This window comes from Pongo pygmaeus, chromosome 10 (assembly GCF_028885625.2).
Source record: "Pongo pygmaeus isolate AG05252 chromosome 10, NHGRI_mPonPyg2-v2.0_pri, whole genome shotgun sequence".
Classification (NCBI taxonomy): domain Eukaryota; kingdom Metazoa; phylum Chordata; class Mammalia; order Primates; family Hominidae; genus Pongo; species Pongo pygmaeus.
In genome coordinates, this window is record NC_072383.2 from 51,448,890 (window position 1) to 51,466,428 (window position 17,539).

Genomic DNA, 17,539 nt, shown 5'->3' on the forward strand with positions numbered 1-17,539 from the left:
TAAGTGCTTTGCATGATTATCTAATGTAATACAACAGTTCTATGAAGTAAGTGTTGTTATCCCCATTTTACAGAAGTTGAAACTAAGGCTCAGAGAGGTTAAGTAATTTGTGCAAGGTAAGTAGTGAAGCTAGCATTTGCATCAAGTTTGAGCAAAACTTGTGCTGCTAACCCCTGAGCTAAATTCTGCACAGAGTAGTGGCTCAGTAAGGGATAGATGATCATTGAAACTTAATGGTGTACTTAGAGGTAATCAAAAACAGTAGATAATCCAAACAGTGAATAGTAAAGAAACAATTTCTATTTGCTTTTTGGAATATAGAAGAGACACACTTAGTGACACATGCAAGCTTATATTCAGACATTGTCTCATTCACCTTCACTGTGTCCCACCCTGCAGTCAGTAGCTTGGAAAGGGTGAGAGGCTAGGTATAAAACAACTCATTGAAAGTCATGTGTGTATACATGCTTTGTGGACACATGTTTGCATTGGGCTGGAAATAGGCATTAAAGAGTAAGATATGCTTATCTCCGTAGGTTCATAAACATGAGTATATTTGTTAGACTTTTTGTGTATGTTGTGTATGTGTATGTACAAATCCTGAATGAGTTAAACCAGCTATAGGGAACTGGCTGCCTTCCACCCCTGATCTTGGCTGATGTGTTTGTACCAAACCCTGATATTTATTTTTCATCACCTCTCAGGGGAACCTCAATGAGTTTTCTTTCTGGGAAGTTTATGGCTAAGATGCTGGGCTGCTTTGGGGCCCCTATAAATCTGCTATAATCAGAGGAGGTTTGCAGAGAAAGAGAAACAGCAGCCACAAGGCAATCCTCTCCTGTCCTTTACTTTCTAGCCTAACACACAGTCGCCCTTGTATGAGTACCACCCACATCTACCGTCACTCTCCTAGAACCCCTTTATAGAAGGTGCTCAGAGAATTCGTTTTATTTATTTCTTTGCTTCTAAGTGGGCCTCTATACTTTGTTAGAAAGAGGAGAATTAAAAAATAAACGAATACATCTACGGTTGAGATTGTGAGAAACTGGTTATTTAAACAGTGGTTCTGTTTTATTTAAAAAAAAAAACAAAACAGAATGAGAACAAACTTTTCCAGAAGCAAGGATGGTAAGAGGAGTTGAATGCCTCTGCATGCTTTTGTAGAAAACTTTAAGAAAAGATTGTCTTTGATGCTCCTGGAAGCAAGAAGTTGGATGACCTGAACATTATTAGGAGGCAAACACAACATAGGAATTCCCTTCCTCCATCTTTCAATGCTGGTAGTTGGGAGATTTTTTTATGAGGGATTTTTATGACAAACTTTACTTTACATTTGACATTTAACAGCATCTCTTGTCCAGGGCATGAGGAAATATAGATATTTATTGACATATGGTGTCAGAAGATCGAGGAAAATTGACTCTGGAGAAGGAAGGGGGAGGGGTTTCTCCCTTTCCCTAGGTATGCAAATTACCCAACTTACGCTTTTCTGTGCTTTGTGCTTTTCTCAGCAATGAGATTAAGAAATCATTTCATTGTTAATAAAGAACTCAGTGGGGGAAGAGGGAAGATGAGAGATATATAGAAGGAAGCACAATGGGCACCCTGTCCTGTTTGAACCTTGTATGCATCCCTTAAATAACACTGGATACAATAGATATGGGGACAAATGGAACCTGAACTGGGACCCAGGTCCTGGTTCTTGTCATCCTTTTTTAAAGCCTCAAGCTTCTGCAGTTCTATCTTGAATTTCACTGTTCTTTGCATTTCTAATAATAAATACCAGTTCCATATCAAAAGATCCCCAAAATCAAGAATTCCTTCCCATAAGATCCCCAAAATCAACAATTCGTTCCCATTAGCTATGTCTTTTCCCCGGAATTCCTTCCTCCCAATTTCTGACTGCTGAAATCCTATACAATCATCATGGCTTAGCTTAGATGTTACCCCCTGTCCGAGCCTTCCTGGATAGCCCTAGCTGGAAGCAATTTCTTTACTTTCAACTCCTATCCTCCTTTGACTGATCGTCAGCTATAGTTGTGCATCTTCTGTTTCTCCCTTACTCAACTATAAGCTTTTGGAGCAGAGGGACTGTGTCCTGAATATTTTATATTCTCTACACAATGTTTAACATAGAGCAAACGATTGTTAAATAAATTTAATGAAGTGGCCGGGCGCGGTGGCTCACGCCTGTAATCCCAGGACTTTGGGAGGCCGAGAGGGCGGATCATGAGGTCAGGAGATCGAGACCATCCTGGCTAACACGGTGAAACCCCGACTCTACTAAAAAAAATACAAAAAAATTAGTCCGGCGTGGTGGTGGGCGCCTGTAGTCCCAGCTACTCGGGAGGCTGAGGCAGGAGAATGGCGTGAACCCGGGAGGCGGAGCTTGCAGTGAGCAGAGATCGCGCCACTGCACTCCAGCCTGGGCAAGAGAGCGAGACTCCATCTCAAAAGACAAAAAACAAAAAACAACAACAAAAAAATAAATTTAATGAGTGGTATACAGTTGTAAGGAAGAGGCCATGGGTAGAGATGTGGAAGTAAGGGCATTATGGATATTTTAAAGATATTAGTGTTGGCAGGGCTTGATGGCTCACGCCTGTAATCCCAGCACTTTGGGAGGCCGAAGCGGGAGGATCATGAGGTCAGGAGATCGAGACCATCCTGGCCAACATGGTGAAAAATCCTGTCTCTAATAAAAATACAAAAATTAGCTGGGCGTGGTGGCACGTGCCTGTAATCCCAGCTACTTGGGAAGCTGAGGCAGGAGAATCGCTTGAACCAGGGAGTCGAAGGTTGCAGTGAGCCGAGATTGCGCCACTCCTCTGCCTGGAGGCAGAGCGAGACTCTGTCTCAAAAATAAATAAGTAAATAAATAAAATAAGATATTATTATTAATACATGATGATCTCACTCCAACTTGAACTCTAATATGTTTTCATAAAAAGGCTATTTACGTGAGTTTATAATAGCATAAAATGTATATGATGGTGTGTTTTTCTTTTTAAGTGTATATTATTTTTATTTTTAAGTGTATATTATTTAAGCAATGTAAAAAATTGTTCATAGGAAAATCTGGAAATAAACATCAAAATGCTAAGAAAGAAGATACTATTGTTATTAAGATCTGGACATGATATATATCATATTATAGGGAAGTTTTTATCCCTCTGGTAGGTTTATTCCTTTATAACTTATTTATTCATCATCCATTCTTTTTTTCATTTAAATATAGAGCTTTTTCTAGTGGGTAACAGTCAATAAGCAAGAAAACAAGCAATTAAATGATTACAGATTATGATAAATACCTGAAGGACATAAACAGGTTCTTGCTATAGAGACTAACAGGGAATCTTCCTTCCTTAGATAAGAAGATTATGAAAGGCCTTTCTTGTCACTGTAATATATTTACCCTACTATAATTATGAGTTAATTCAATGTATAACCTGAATAACAGTAATAATAAAATCAATAATTGAATAAGAATGACAGCCTTCCCACCAGGGGGCGTTGTTCCAACTGAGCCTTAGGTTTGGCTCCTACCTTGGGCCACCCTTGCACCCTCCCCTTTGCCTTGGGAAGAAGCACAGTCAGGGCCCTCCCCTTGCCTCAGGATGGACCCTGCCCCCTCTTCTCTAGCCTAGGAGCCAGCAAGCAAAACAGGTGTTAAGAGCTTTGATCTTGCAGGAGACTTGGAGACAGATCAAGGTAGAGGCCTCTGAAATAATGCCTGCGGATGTGAGAAGCTGGGGGAAGAGATGGAGACAGAGGTAGACAAAAGGAGACACAAATTGCTGTCACAGAGACTTCCTTTTAGCCTCCCATCTCAGTCTCAGTAGGTTCTGGGCTCTGTACTTCTTGGGGGAGCAGGTCAGGGCCTTTAGGGTTTTGGGGAGGGGAAGGATGTCCCCTGGGTGACTTTAGAGATCCTCTTGGTCATTCCTGGATCCTGATATAAGGCTAAAGGCAACCAGGGCTTTGAGAAGCATGCGGTCTGCCAATTCTCCAGCAGCCTCAGGTAGTCCTTTCATTGCCAGGGTCTTGCTTTGACCACGTTCCTGCCCCTCTCCTCCTGGTACAAGTTGGTAGCATGAGTTCATGTCTCTTGTAGAGTATTGATCACATTGCCAACCCCTGCTTCCTGTTGGGATAACACACTTCAGTTGTTATCTCAGGAATAATCATTCCCCTTCTCACAAAGGACTTGACCTCCTTGGTCATGCTGAGGAATGCCTCAGACTGCTGAGAAGGTCTTACTTCAGTTAATGCAAGTTTCTCTAATTAAAGTTGTAGCCTTCACCTCTCTTCAGCCTTCTCCCACCCCACTGGGACCAGCCTGTCTGCAAGCAACATCCTGAACAAGGATAGAGATTATACTTTTGCTTCAAGATAAACTGTACCTCTTTGCTCCACTCATGCACTTAGAGGACTCATATTGCTGGCTTTGAAGAGGTACTTAGAAGAGAAAGAACTGCAATTCCTACTAGCTGCTAAGGTTGTGCGTAAGACAGACTTCTGATCATCAGAGATGGACATGGACTTTAGAATAGTGGTACCTCCATAGCCTTTGAAGTCAAACTGCTAAATTCTTGTCTTAGCTGGATCACTTACATCACCTAAAGTATGAGGCACGCAAGAGCAGTTGCGCAGCTTCTTCCATCCGCACTTGGGCCAGAACCTGAGATTATACACTGAAGTTGGCTTTAGGTCTGGTCAGGAACTTTATGCTGTGGGTACAAGGTAAATGAAGTGGAAGAGAAAGTAACATTGCTTGAAAGAGGAAAGGAAGAGTGAAACAAGAACATATATGGAGGCAGTGGAATAGTTAAGCTGACTCCTGAACCCAGGGATCCCAGATTTAGATTGGGCACAGAGTTAATAATCTCTTAGATTATTATTATCTTACTATCTTAGTTCTTGGCTGGAAGTCCTTTGGAGTCTATCCCTCAGTGGGTGGCACTGTTGTTTGTTCCCTTCTTAGGCAGATGGAACAGGGCTTAGTGGAGGCCAGTGTGGATTCTGGTGCCAGGGTGACATTAGTGCAGACAAATATGACAGATTTTCCCAAGGAACTATGTTCAAAAGACAGTAGGAGAGGAGGAAAGTATGGGAGTTAGAGGAAGAAAGAGGGTTCGATTATCCTTTCTGGGTTCCTTGAATGAGGGGATGAGATAGAGGATGAGACTTTAGTCAAAATCATTGTCTCTATCAACTACTTTGCTCTCATGCTTTGTCCTTTTTCAATGACTTTCCAAAAAACCAGATTGCTAATAATTTCCCTGATCCTTTACTCCACATCATTTGAGTTTATCTTGTCAAGTTACTCCTGAGCAGACACTTCTATGGCCCACGTCTGTCAGGGGAACATCTTGAAGTCCCAAGTCTCTTCCATAACAGGCTCTGCAACACCAAGGCAACATCTGTATTGGGAATTTCTCTCTTAGACCTAAACTCATTTCCCTTTCCCATGAATAGCTGTCTGCCTATCTCCCCATTAGTCTCTCCTCTTCTTTTTTCCCTCTTCTCACCAGGCCTATTTCTTTCTATAACCACTGATCAGAGTCGGGGAGACTGTTCTGTATGTTTCATTCACTCTACTCCATTCTTCCCCTGCAACCCCGCTCAGCCCTGTCTCCAGTCTTCTTAACTCCTTCCATCCACCACCTGGCCAGTCCTTCTTGCTTGCTTTCTTTCTCATTTCCATTCCCTTTCTTCCCTCCCAATTTTCTTCATCTATGATTCTAAGGTTGAGGAGGTGAAAAGATAAGTTATAGGGGCAGTGTGCATGAGGGAGTGGGCTTTGGGCACAGCAGAAGTCATTGTGGTTAGGCGTCAGGAAGGACTAGCAGGAAGAACCTGCTAGACATTGACATGGGTGGCCTAAGGTGCAGTTGCCTCCTGACTCATCTTTCCTAACAGATGGGGCAGGGATGAAGGTGATAGGGACTCAAATAAAATGTGGTTAGAATAAAGGGACAGAGAAAGGGAACTCCTTAGTCCTATAGAGCAGCATTTTCTTACCTATTCTTTCTTCTCAATTTCTCAATTCAGAATTTGCTTTGTGGGCTTATAATGTAAGTGGTGATCCTTAAGGAGGTGGTAGGGGGCATGATTATATCCTGGACTCTTGCTCTATCCCAGCCTCAGTGTAGGTTACCTTCTCTGGCCACATTATTGCTTAGACATAACCTCAGTCTTTGCCTTCATTTAGTTGATAATAGCTCAATTTTGGAAGTTGGGTGGCTACAGAAACATGGTGACTACAGGTTCTTTGGTGAATGGGATTCCTATTTTTATTTGTTTGTTTATCCTATTATGAGTAGGCCAGAGATAATAATGATGTTGATAATAACAGCAGCAACAACTATTTATTAAGCACTTATAATACATTAATACTGGGTACATACTCCATCTTATTTAATTCTACAAGGAGTCTGTGAAATAGGCAGCATTATTCCTGTTTTACAGATAAGGGTCTGATGTTCCTTGCTCATGAAATTATGCCCATTTGACTCTAAAATCTTGCTCCTCACTACCACTGTGCTATATTGTACAACTATCTTTTGGAGATCTTTAGGTAAAAAGAATTCTTCTTATCCTTAATGCTCCTGTTTGGTTTGAAGCAGCATCTGGAACATCTAAGAGGTATTGACTATCAGCTGTGGAAAATTGGTAGATTTTGAAGGAGACGGTGGAAACATTTTTCTCAGTAATGGTAGGAGGATGGCTGAGAGACCCTTTTGAACACAGACAGAAATGCTTTTTAGCTGTACCTAGAACAATGTGTGGCATACAATAGGAACTGTGGGTTTAGTGAAGAGAATGCCCTTAGTCAATTTGGAAGTAGGGAACCTTATAAGAATCCAGAGTAATCTGTGATCATTACCTAATCTCCTCTACACTCGCCTCAGAGGGATGGTGATTCCGGGGTTGTCTGGGGTTGTTGGCAGAAGAATGATCATCTGTTTTCTGGATTATTTGTGGCAGAGTTTGGATCCTAGACTAGTTTAATTCAATGACAGTCTCCTTGCCCAAACCAATTCTCCCTGCTCTGTGCTAGCCCTACCATAGAACTTCTAATATTTATTTGAGTTAAATGGAATTAATAAGGCAAGTTTTAAATAAAATATTATGTAGCACTTTCTGGAGTCTCTGCATCAATTGAGGGGACAGTCATGGATAAACCTAATTAATAATCAAATTTTTAAGTAACCAAAATGCCATTTTAGTTTAGAATTGATCCTGAAACAGAACATATATTGTGTTCTTAGAATTCACAAAATTTCAGGTGCAGTAGTGGGGCTTCCCTGAGGAGGTTCAAATTGTCTCAGGGAGACAGATACTGTCTGGTCTCCGCTTGCCCCCTGTGTCCTCTGAACAGGCTCTGAACAGCCTCTGAACAGGCTACCACAAGTAACCTGCCTATGCAGACAGGACCTTCCTTTTTGTTAATCAAATTAAATATTGTCATCATTTATTTTTAATGGTGCCATCTGAAAAACAGAAGGGTGCCCATGATGACCAGCTCAGGTCTAGGAATGTGAGATCCTCGGGCACTGGATTCTGTAGCCCTGCATCTCAAGGGCTGAGGAAAAAGCTTTGCAGCTGGTGAAGGTGACAGAATCAAGCTGCTTTATAGACCTGAGAGAACTTAAGTGAGGGAGAATGTGGAAGCGGGGTAGGTTGGAATAAGCAGGCGGCTTGGGATGCTCCTTGGTACTGGCTCCTTGGCAACGGTTACTTAGCAACCCTCATTCACCTCTCGGCTGCCTTCTCCTGCCACCCCCCACCCCATCTCCCTCCCTTAGCTGCTGCAAGGAGCTGGAGAGCTTGGAGTGAATGACAATTTGGAGAAACAGCCGCAGCCTGAAGATCTAAGAGGCTCTAAAGAAGATGGATAAGAAAATCGATGCATAATAAAAACTGCAGGCAAAGCCACCTTGACGGAGGGCGGGTGGCTCTCTCCTCCACCCTCGTTAGTCTCTCCAGGCTCAAGCCCTCTACCTTATCCCCGTGTCCTCTCTTTCTTTGCATCTACCTTTTTTGTGGTTTAGGGAGGGCTATTTGCCTTTGACATGGAAAGGGAAGCAAGGAACACGGCAGAAGAAAACAGCGTATATGCGGGATGTATGTAGGGGTGCTGGGGTAAGGCAGGGAAGCTTGCTAAGGCAGGGATTATAAGAGAGATGCTTTGAATGGAAAGGGGTTTAAACTGCACCATAAAGTAATGCCCTTATTCAAAAGGAAAACCTCAATAATGGAGGTGGGAAGGCACATGTGAAATGTGTGAACTTACCCTCTTGCTTACCCTTGTAAGATATTAAAGAAAAAGGTATAAGCAACCTTTCTGGAAGGGCTGGGCTGGAGTATGGCCTGGATAAATGAGTTACTGTATGTATAAGTACCTATGACAGGCACCTAGTAGGGATACTATAAATATCACTTTCTTTTCTTTCTCAGAAGCTAAGGCTAGAGAAAAAGACATTTTGGAGGTACCATGTTGGCCTGAGAAGCTGTGGACCAATTCTGTGACTATCACTGGTTCTTGCTTTTCATAGATTTCCATTCACAAAGTCAGGAAGTCCTTTATGATATTAAATTTCATCCCATTTTGTTGAAGTTAGACATTTGATCTATTAATCAACTCTTTGTTCCTTAGTGTTTCATGAGCACCAGCTAGCTACCAGACACTGTGAAATAGGTGCTAGGAGCTCCATGTCTATTTGTGATACAGAGCTTCAGTATTATGCATGGCGAGTGGAATAGAGATTCAGTAGGGAGTGAGAGCCTCACATGAGATTGTACATATGAGTGGGCTTTGAGAATTGTAAAGGATGATATCATTGTAAGTGGTATTGATGAGGGGATTGATTTCAGGGTTTGAAGTTCTGCCCTCTAGTAGGGAGTAGAAGGGATTTGGGGCTGGGGGTGGGGTAGAACTCATTCCAACCAGCCCAGTCCTGTTGGGAACATGCTCTGTTCCAGGGAACACTAGGGCATAGGATCACAGTACTGAGTGGTGAAGGACTGGGACTGAAGAAAAATGCTGCTGCTGCCTGGCTCAGGCATATCTGCCATGCTCCCCTTCTGCTTGTTTACTTTCTACTTTCTTTCAAAGAGGGTGAGGCTCTTAGTAAGTCATCTATTTCCTGTCATTCAAGGCATTCAAAAATTTCCTTCTTTTCAAGGATGCTCTCCTGGACTAGAGGAGAGCTGATGACTTCCTTGGTCTCACTGTGCCTCGACCTGGAACACCCCCCATTCCCTACCCCTCTCCCACCCCAACTTTAAAATTCCATCCTCCTCTCTCATATTGCACACGTCTTGGTCCTTATTCTCAATTACATTGAGTTCTGTGGGGTATTATAATTTCATATTTCAGCCTATTATCATTTGATTTTTTCTTTTTTTTGATTCATTTGTCCTTTATTTATTATATCATTGTGACTATTTTATGAGGCCTTAAAGTGCAAAAGACTATCTATGTAATTTCTCTGTATAACACCCAGCCCAGAAGTATGTGCAGATGAACAATGAGGAAAAACTTAATGATGGTACCCTTGTGTCCTGGTGTTTCCTATATCAAATATACATCCCACATTCCCGCCTTTGTGATCTTCTACCCATCACTGTCCACCTTCTCCCTCCCCAGGTTGCCCACTCTGTTTTTTATAACTCTGTAACTTGGACTCTTTTTATGCTTGATTCTGAACATAAAACACTCAAAATATTGTTGAGGGGGAGGAGGAGCTCTTAGTTTAAGAAGGAGTCAGGCTATACAAGTCAGAGCCAGATAAATGCAGACAAATAAAATTGTACATTGGATACCAGATACTAAAAGTACATAGTATAAAAGTGTTGTTGGAATTAGAAATTTGACTTACTCAGGGAAGGCTTCGTGGAGGAGAATACTGAGTAGGCTTTGAAAGAAAGAAAGACATAGACCTCTTGAAAGAAAGGAATGGATAGATAAAAAGACAAAATAATGTGTCAGAGATCTATGTCTTTGGAGGCAGAGAGAAGAGAAGCCGATTTGCTTTGCTGAAAGCAAAGAGTGAGCATCGTGGAATCATAGCATAAAGTTAAGCTCTGAAACTTAAGCTGAGGAACAGCGATTTGAAATTAGGGATAATTGTGAGCCACTGCTGGACTCCCACAAGGGGATAAGTCAGGATGATGGTGAAAGTTAAGGTTGTTGAGTAGAGAATGGATAGATGGAAACCAGAAGCTCTTAGGAGGCTGCTTCTATTGTCTTAATTTTGACCAAAGACTTGGTCAATGATCCGACTAGAGTGTGGGGAGAATAGGGAGGTGAAGGCCTGATGGGTGGGGAGGGGGTGAAGAAACAAGGAACACATTGTTTCCCTAGAGCTTGCATCACAGACTTCTCTTTGAACAAAACCCTCTGTTTTCAGCCTGTGCTGACTCATCCCTCGCCTTTCCCCCTTCTCTACCAGAGGAGCTCTTGCAGCCCTAGTAGACACCTGTTGCCACTGCTGGTGGTCACAGTGATGGGACAGGATGACCCCACTGTCCAGAACTCCTGGATTTTAACCTTTTGTGTTTCTGTTTTGTTTGTTTTTTTTAGATCTTCACCTGGGTCCAAAGAAAAATAGAAAGAAACTTTAACACTCTCCTTCTGGGTTGGATGACCCTTGAGTTATTTCAGATTTCATGTGGGTGCTAGATTTTCCTGGGCTTTCCTTGGCCACTGTGTTGCTCAGGTCACTGTCCCCAAGCTTTTTCACAATATCTGTGAGGGGCTGGGAGAGGTGGTGGTTAAGGTTGAGGAGGAGAATGGGCTCCTTGCTGGGGTATTGAGATCCTTAGGCCTAATACTCTAGAAGGTTTATTCAGAAAAGGTAAATAAGATGATGTCAGGCCTAGGAATGGCAGGATGGAGAAAACCATTTCTCCAGACTTGGAGTTTAGGACTACCGGGAGAAACTAGAGTGGGAAGCTTCCTAGAGAAGGGGAGTTGGGATATAACAAATGTGATAAAATAGGCTAGATGCTGAGGGTTTCAAGAATAAAGATAGAGAGAAAGTCAGCAGTGATTGAGTAGGTTAGTGTTTCTCTCTCAGTTGTATTCCTGTGGGCCTACACAAGCTGAAGTAGGAAGGCCCCTGTGTTAGTCCATTTGTGTTGCTATAAAGGAACTTTAGAAACAGAAGGAGTTTATTTGGCTCATGTCCTGCAGGCGGTACAAGTAGCTTGATGCCAACATCTGCTCCTGGTAAGGGCTTCAGCCTGCTTCCACTCATGGTAGAAAGTGAAGTGGAGCCAGTTTGTGCAGAGATCACATGGCAAGAAAGGAAGCAAGAGAGAGAGGAGGGAAGTGCCAGGCTCTTTTTAACAACCAGCTCTTGTCGGAGCTAATAAGAATGAGAACTCACTTACCACCCCCTCTCGGAAGGACATTAATCCGTTCATGAGGGATCCACCCCTATGACCCAAATACCTCCCATTAAGTGCCACCTCCAACATTGGGGATCAAATTTCAACATGAGGTTTGGGGGAATAAACATTCAAACTGTAGCAGCCCCCAAAGCAGGTTATCCTACCCAACCTGCCTTACTAGAACCGAACTGAAATGAAGGAAGTGAGTATTTATAGAGCATTTACTAAGTTCTAGGCACTAGTCTACTCTTTCCACATGTTTTCTCATTAAGTTAAATCCTCATTAAAAAACCCATACACGGCCAGCCATGGTGGTTCACGCCTGTAATCACAGCACTTTGGGAGGCTGAGGCGGGTGGATTACCTGAGGTCAGGAGTTCAAGACCAGCCTGGCCAACATGGTGAAACCCGTCTCTACTAAAAATACAAAAATAGCTGGGCATGGTGGTGGGCGCCTATAGTCGCAGCTACTTGGGAGGCTGAGGCAAGAGAATCACTTGAACCCGGGAGGCAGAGGTTGCAGTGAGCTGAGATCGTGCCACTGCACTCCAGCCTGGGTGACAGAGCGAGACTCCATCTCAAAACAAAAAACAAAAACCAAAAAAAAACCCCATACACTAGGCACAGAATTTAAGGTCTCAGCTAATAACTGGTGGAGCAGGAAGGCAAACTCACTTTTTCTGACTTAAGAATCATTGCTTTTTCCATGACACTATACTGCATTTCTATTTCAGAAATCCCCTTCTTCAGTTGGCCCCTATGGTGTCTTCAATCACGTTACATGCATAATCATGTGTGTAAGGCACAACATTAAATGCCATGAGTAACAAAGAAAGGCAGTCCCTACACTCCAGATGCTTGAAATCATTTGGGGACACACACACACACACACACACATACATGCACACAGTATATTTAAGTATGGCATTAAAAAACTATAAGTCAGTCAGTAAGACAATGCCCTGTGAGTGGTAACCACAATTAAGGGCTATTGGAATTCTGGGAAGGGAGGCAGAATCGTGATGGACCGGCTAGAGAAAGCTTCATAGAAGTGGTAGGATTTTAAGAAAAATTTTGAGAATGGACAGAACATTCTACATTAATGAAATGACTCATAGTTATGGAAGCAAGAAAGCAAAAGGTATTCTACACGCACTAAACAGAGCTTTCTCTAAACTCTTTGAAATCCAGGATGATATATATTCACATTTGATTTCTTAGCATACCAGATATATAGTAGTTAGATGTTCAATGTGTATTTGTTCAATGAGTGAAACAATGAATGAACAATTTATCTGGCACAGAGGGTTCATGTAAGGGCATTTTGAAAGAGATAAATAGAACTGTAGGCTCTAGAAGAGGGGATGAAAAGATGTGTAAAAACTGCTTAAATGAGATCTTTCTTGAGTCAGTGGGCAGATAACTTAGAAAAGAGGTGAGAGGCAGGGAGAACTGTTAGGATGCTTATGTAGAAGCTTAGATGATAAATGCTAAAAGACTAAACTAGGACCATGGCACGCAAGTAGAAATGCATGGATGGAAGTACCAACATTGTGAAAATGTGATGAACAAAACTTGGTTACTAATGGACTTTGGTGGCGTAGCGGTGGGGAGGGTGGGTAAGACAGGAGAAAAGGGAAAATAAAGAGGAGTCAAAGATGAGGGTAGAGGTTCTCAGCTTTGATTATTAGTAGAATAGTGGTACTGCTAACAGAAAAAGAGGATGCTAGAAGAAGAGACTGGTTTTGAAGGGAGTGTAAATTACATTTTAAATTAAGTTGGTTTAAGGTGCTGGTGGAGCCCCATTCATCATACACTGGAAGTGGGAGACTATAGGGAATGTGACCAGCTCTGGAAGAACAGATTCAGAACTCACCCACATAGAAGTAAAAATTGAAGCCATGAAATGGATGAGATAATTGAGGGAAAACAGTGTCGAGAGGGAAAACTGGAAAGTTGAAGATAACTTTGGGAAGGAGATAGTATACAATAGGGCCACTTTAACATCTTCTGATGTTGTTACCAGCTCTTTATTGTCCCGTTCTTGAGAGACAAGGTTAAATAACCTTCTAGAAACATAACAGATCTTATTCTTAGTCCTCTGTAAGTCTTCCTTTCTCTATGGAAGTCCAGATCTTGACCAGAACAGTAATAGGCTGGACTTACATGAACACATTTTAGGTCATCTGGCTGAAACAGATGGAGGCTATCTTAGGCACATGTTTGTCTTCTCAATTTTCAGCTCCCTACAGAAGCAGCAAAGGCTTGGGCAGTTCTGCACAGGCTAGCTTAAAGTGCTCATGCTTCAATGCAAATCTGTTTTACACACTTATGAAAGACTAAGAACCTCAGTCTGGGAAGTGGGTGGGTGGGGTGGACAGTGATTTTCTCCTGAGCCCCAGACGCTTCATCTGACTTTTTCACAACTCCCCACCCTTTTTACTTTTCATCCAGAGATCTCAAAGCTCTAAACAAGCCTTGATCCTCCCTGACCCCCTGAGTCATCCTCTATTTCCATTTTCCCAGATAGGGGAGGTGGGGTGGTGGAATACCATGTTTTGGGATGGGTGCTTGGTGGGTGGGTAGGGGAGATTGCAGGGGCAACCATAGGGATCCAGGGGCCCCTTTTCAATCATGGGGTGGGGCGACGGGCAGGCATCAAGGTGGTTCTAGGTAGTTAGGTTTCAGCTTGTCCTTTTGAGGTTGGTTTATGACTGAAGAGACTCGGATAAAGAGTCCGAGCTGGAGAAATTGAAGAACAAACAAAGCCATAAAAGACGCCGATAAAATTTCTCCCAGCACAGAATAGTCTTTGGAGCCTCCCTCAAGAATCTTAGAGTAATCTGGGAAGGCTAATTAAGTCTCACAGCCCACACTGGGCACTGGGGCAGGATGAGGGAAAGGAGAAGAGAGCACTGAGAGAGATTTCCCTTCTCCCTCTCTGCTCTCAAGGGCGCACAGGTGTTCCAACATTCAATTGGAGATTGAATTAAGACTTGGTAGGGGGATGGGTGAGAATGGGGAATGAATGATGGGAAATATCAACATTTTTAAAGACTCCTTTTAATAAGGAAGTGCTTGAGAATATGCAGAACGATAGGGGATGAGGACCGTGAATTGTAGAACATTAAGAATGGAGAGTACCTGGGTGGGAATGAGAGGCTCTGGGACTGTGAACATGGTACGTCTGCATGCAGGTGGCATGAAGAATGGGTCTAGATGGGGATGAAGGCAGCTGGATTCAGAGCATGGCAGTCTGAGGCTGAGGGGGGTCTGAACTGAAGGCTTTTGAAGCTAAAGGACCCACATTTGGGGACCAATAGGACAGGAGTTCTGTCTGGGGGGAACTATGTGAGCATAGGGAGAAGGCACCAGAGGGATGGTGAGATGAGAGTAGGGCTCTGTGTGAGAGAAGAGGACGTGATGATCTGGGAGGGAACCTCAGCCCTAGGGGAGTGGTTAGAAAGCCAGGGGTCAGCCTATTTTCTCCAAACTAGCTATTTTTCTGTTCTTTGTTCCAAATGAATTGGTGGATTGGCCACAAAGAGAAATCTTATGAGCTTATATGACGTAAAGGTGGGAGGGAAAGAGTTGATGGAGAGTGTGCATGAGGGGAAGCCATAGAAACTGCCAGTTTCCATGGTGATAGCTGAAATCTTTATTTCTATTTTCCTGATTTCTGCAGCACATCAGAAGACGCTGTAAGGGAGAAATGCTACCTTTTCATCTCCTCTAATCCCAGCAGTTTGGGAGGCTGAGGCAGGTGGATCACCTGAGGTCAGGTGTTTGAGACCAGCCTGGCCAATATGATGAAACCCCGTCTCTACTAAAAAAACAAAAATTAGCTGGGTGTGGTGGCAGGCGCCTGTAATCCCAGCTACTTGGGAGGCTGAGGTAGGAGAATTGCTTGAACCCGGGAGGTGGAGGTTACAGCGAGATTGTGCCATTGCACTACAGCCTGGGAACAAGAGTGAAACTCTGTCTCAAAAAAAAAAAAAAAAAAAGAATCAAGATCTGAGGTGGGATGAGGAGGTTGGTGAGGGTGTGGGTCTTTAGCAGGGCAGTGTCTCTAGCTTCCAAGATTAATTGAGCGACCTCCTCTGGTATCTCTAGGTACATGCCAGAAGTTTGTGGATACAGAGCAGCAGCAGGAACCAGGCACTTCTTATCAGTGGGGTGGGTTGGAACTTCATGAAGCACCTTCACAGCAGTGCCATCCTAATTAGAGTATAGACGGATGGGCCTCTCTGAAACCAGAGACTAAGTTTGGGTCTCTATGGTCCAGTAACCTTCCTTGAAGTTCCCCCTGGAACACTAGGAACCTATTTCCTACATGCTAAATCTCTCCTGCTCTTCAAGGAGCCTCAACACAGTGTGCCTGCTATTGGGCACTGGGGACAGAATCAGGAAGAAGAGGTTGATGATGGTGGGTGGGTAGGAAAGGCCAGTGAAAAAGATGTTGCCAAATGTGCGGGTGTCAAACCTGTAAGACTTGGATATTGTAAAAATCCTAGCTGTCCAATTCTATCCACTTTCCCTGTGAGGGCCAGAAAGTTTGAGTGACTCACCAAAAAAATACATAGCACATCCAGGATTCAAACTTGCTTCCTGTCCGAGAGTACCCTGACTTTTGCCCCAGTCATACCCATTTTGTAATTGGCTCTGAGTTGAGGTGGGTACCCAGATGCCCAGCATAGTGAGATCATGTCTTAGGCACAGTAGCTCCTATGTGCTCCCTGAATTCCTTCCACCTGCCCGACTTGTCTAGTGACTTCAGAGTAAAGCAGCTGCCAAAGCTGGCTCCTCCATCCTTGGAGAATAGGCTCCAAGATGTTTGCTGAGTAAATACCTGTCTCCTGCTTGTTTGTCCTGTGCATAGTTCTTCTTGGCCATCATGTCCTTAGCTCCTGACATAGCCTCTGGCTTACAGGATCCTGGAGAAGGAACTGCCACCAATAGGAGGCACCAACTGCTGGGGCCATAAGGGAATGTTTCTTGCCCAGACACTCCTCTACACCCTTCTTTTTTTCTCTGTGACCTCCTTCCATTCTGTTTTCACTGGTGTCCTGGCAGTCCCTAATTCTCTTGCTCCTGTGTCCCCCCAAGGCCTGCCTTTTTTTCTCTCCTGTTTACTGTAGCTTTTGTGCAATTCCCGGGTCCCCTTAGCTCTCTTCTCCTTCTCCTAGTTTCTTCTCAGCCTCTGCTCACGCCCCCTTCAGCCTTTCCTACCTTCCTTTTCCTTTCTCCCTTCCCCGTTCCTTTATCACATATTTATTGAGTACTTGTTTAACGTCAGGCCCTCTGGTTAGCTCTGAGGCTGTAACAATGGACTGCCACAGACTCTGAGCTGTCTGCGGAAGCTTAGGGTCTAGCAGGGGAGACACACAAGTACTACAGCAATTTTGATATGATATGACAACTGAAGCCCCTTGGCCTTGTTTTTCCAAAGCCCTCTTTCAGCTATGACGAGTTGGATTGACTCACATTCCCTGAGTAGTGAATTCCAATGTTTCACAATTCCTACAGAGGGCAAGTTTTTCTCGATGCCTAGCCTTAGTTACTCCCAAAGTTAAGATCATTCCCTGGGCTCTAATTTACTCCCCTATACTTTTTATTTTTAAAATAAGTATCATGATAATGCCCACTTTCCTCATATCCTGGGATGTTTGTGAAGACAGGTTGAAATGCTAGGTGTCAAAGTCCTCTGAAAGCTTTGTGAATCTTAGGATTCTCTCTAAAGTTCTTGTTGGGAATGGAGGAGAACTTTTTTCTCCTACAAGTAGAACAGCTCAAAAGATAATTTTAAATAACTCTGAATTGCCTCAACCTTATTCTCTTTTCTATTTACTTATTATTTATAGAAAACAATTCTTTGATCTTTATAGCCAAGATCCATGTCCCTTTTAAACAATTTTCTTGAAGAAAACAAATGCCTCTTATTGCAGTAATCGAGATTGAGGGAGGACTTCAGAAAGGAGACCTTAAGCACTTAGGTATGAAAACGTAAGTCAGAGGACAAATCCCCCCATCACAATGTGGCTCCTTTGCATTATTATTGGAGTCAAGGGATTTGGCATGATGGTCCGGGAGGAGCCTGAGGATTACATGGGAGAGCGATAGTGATGCTTGATCCTAG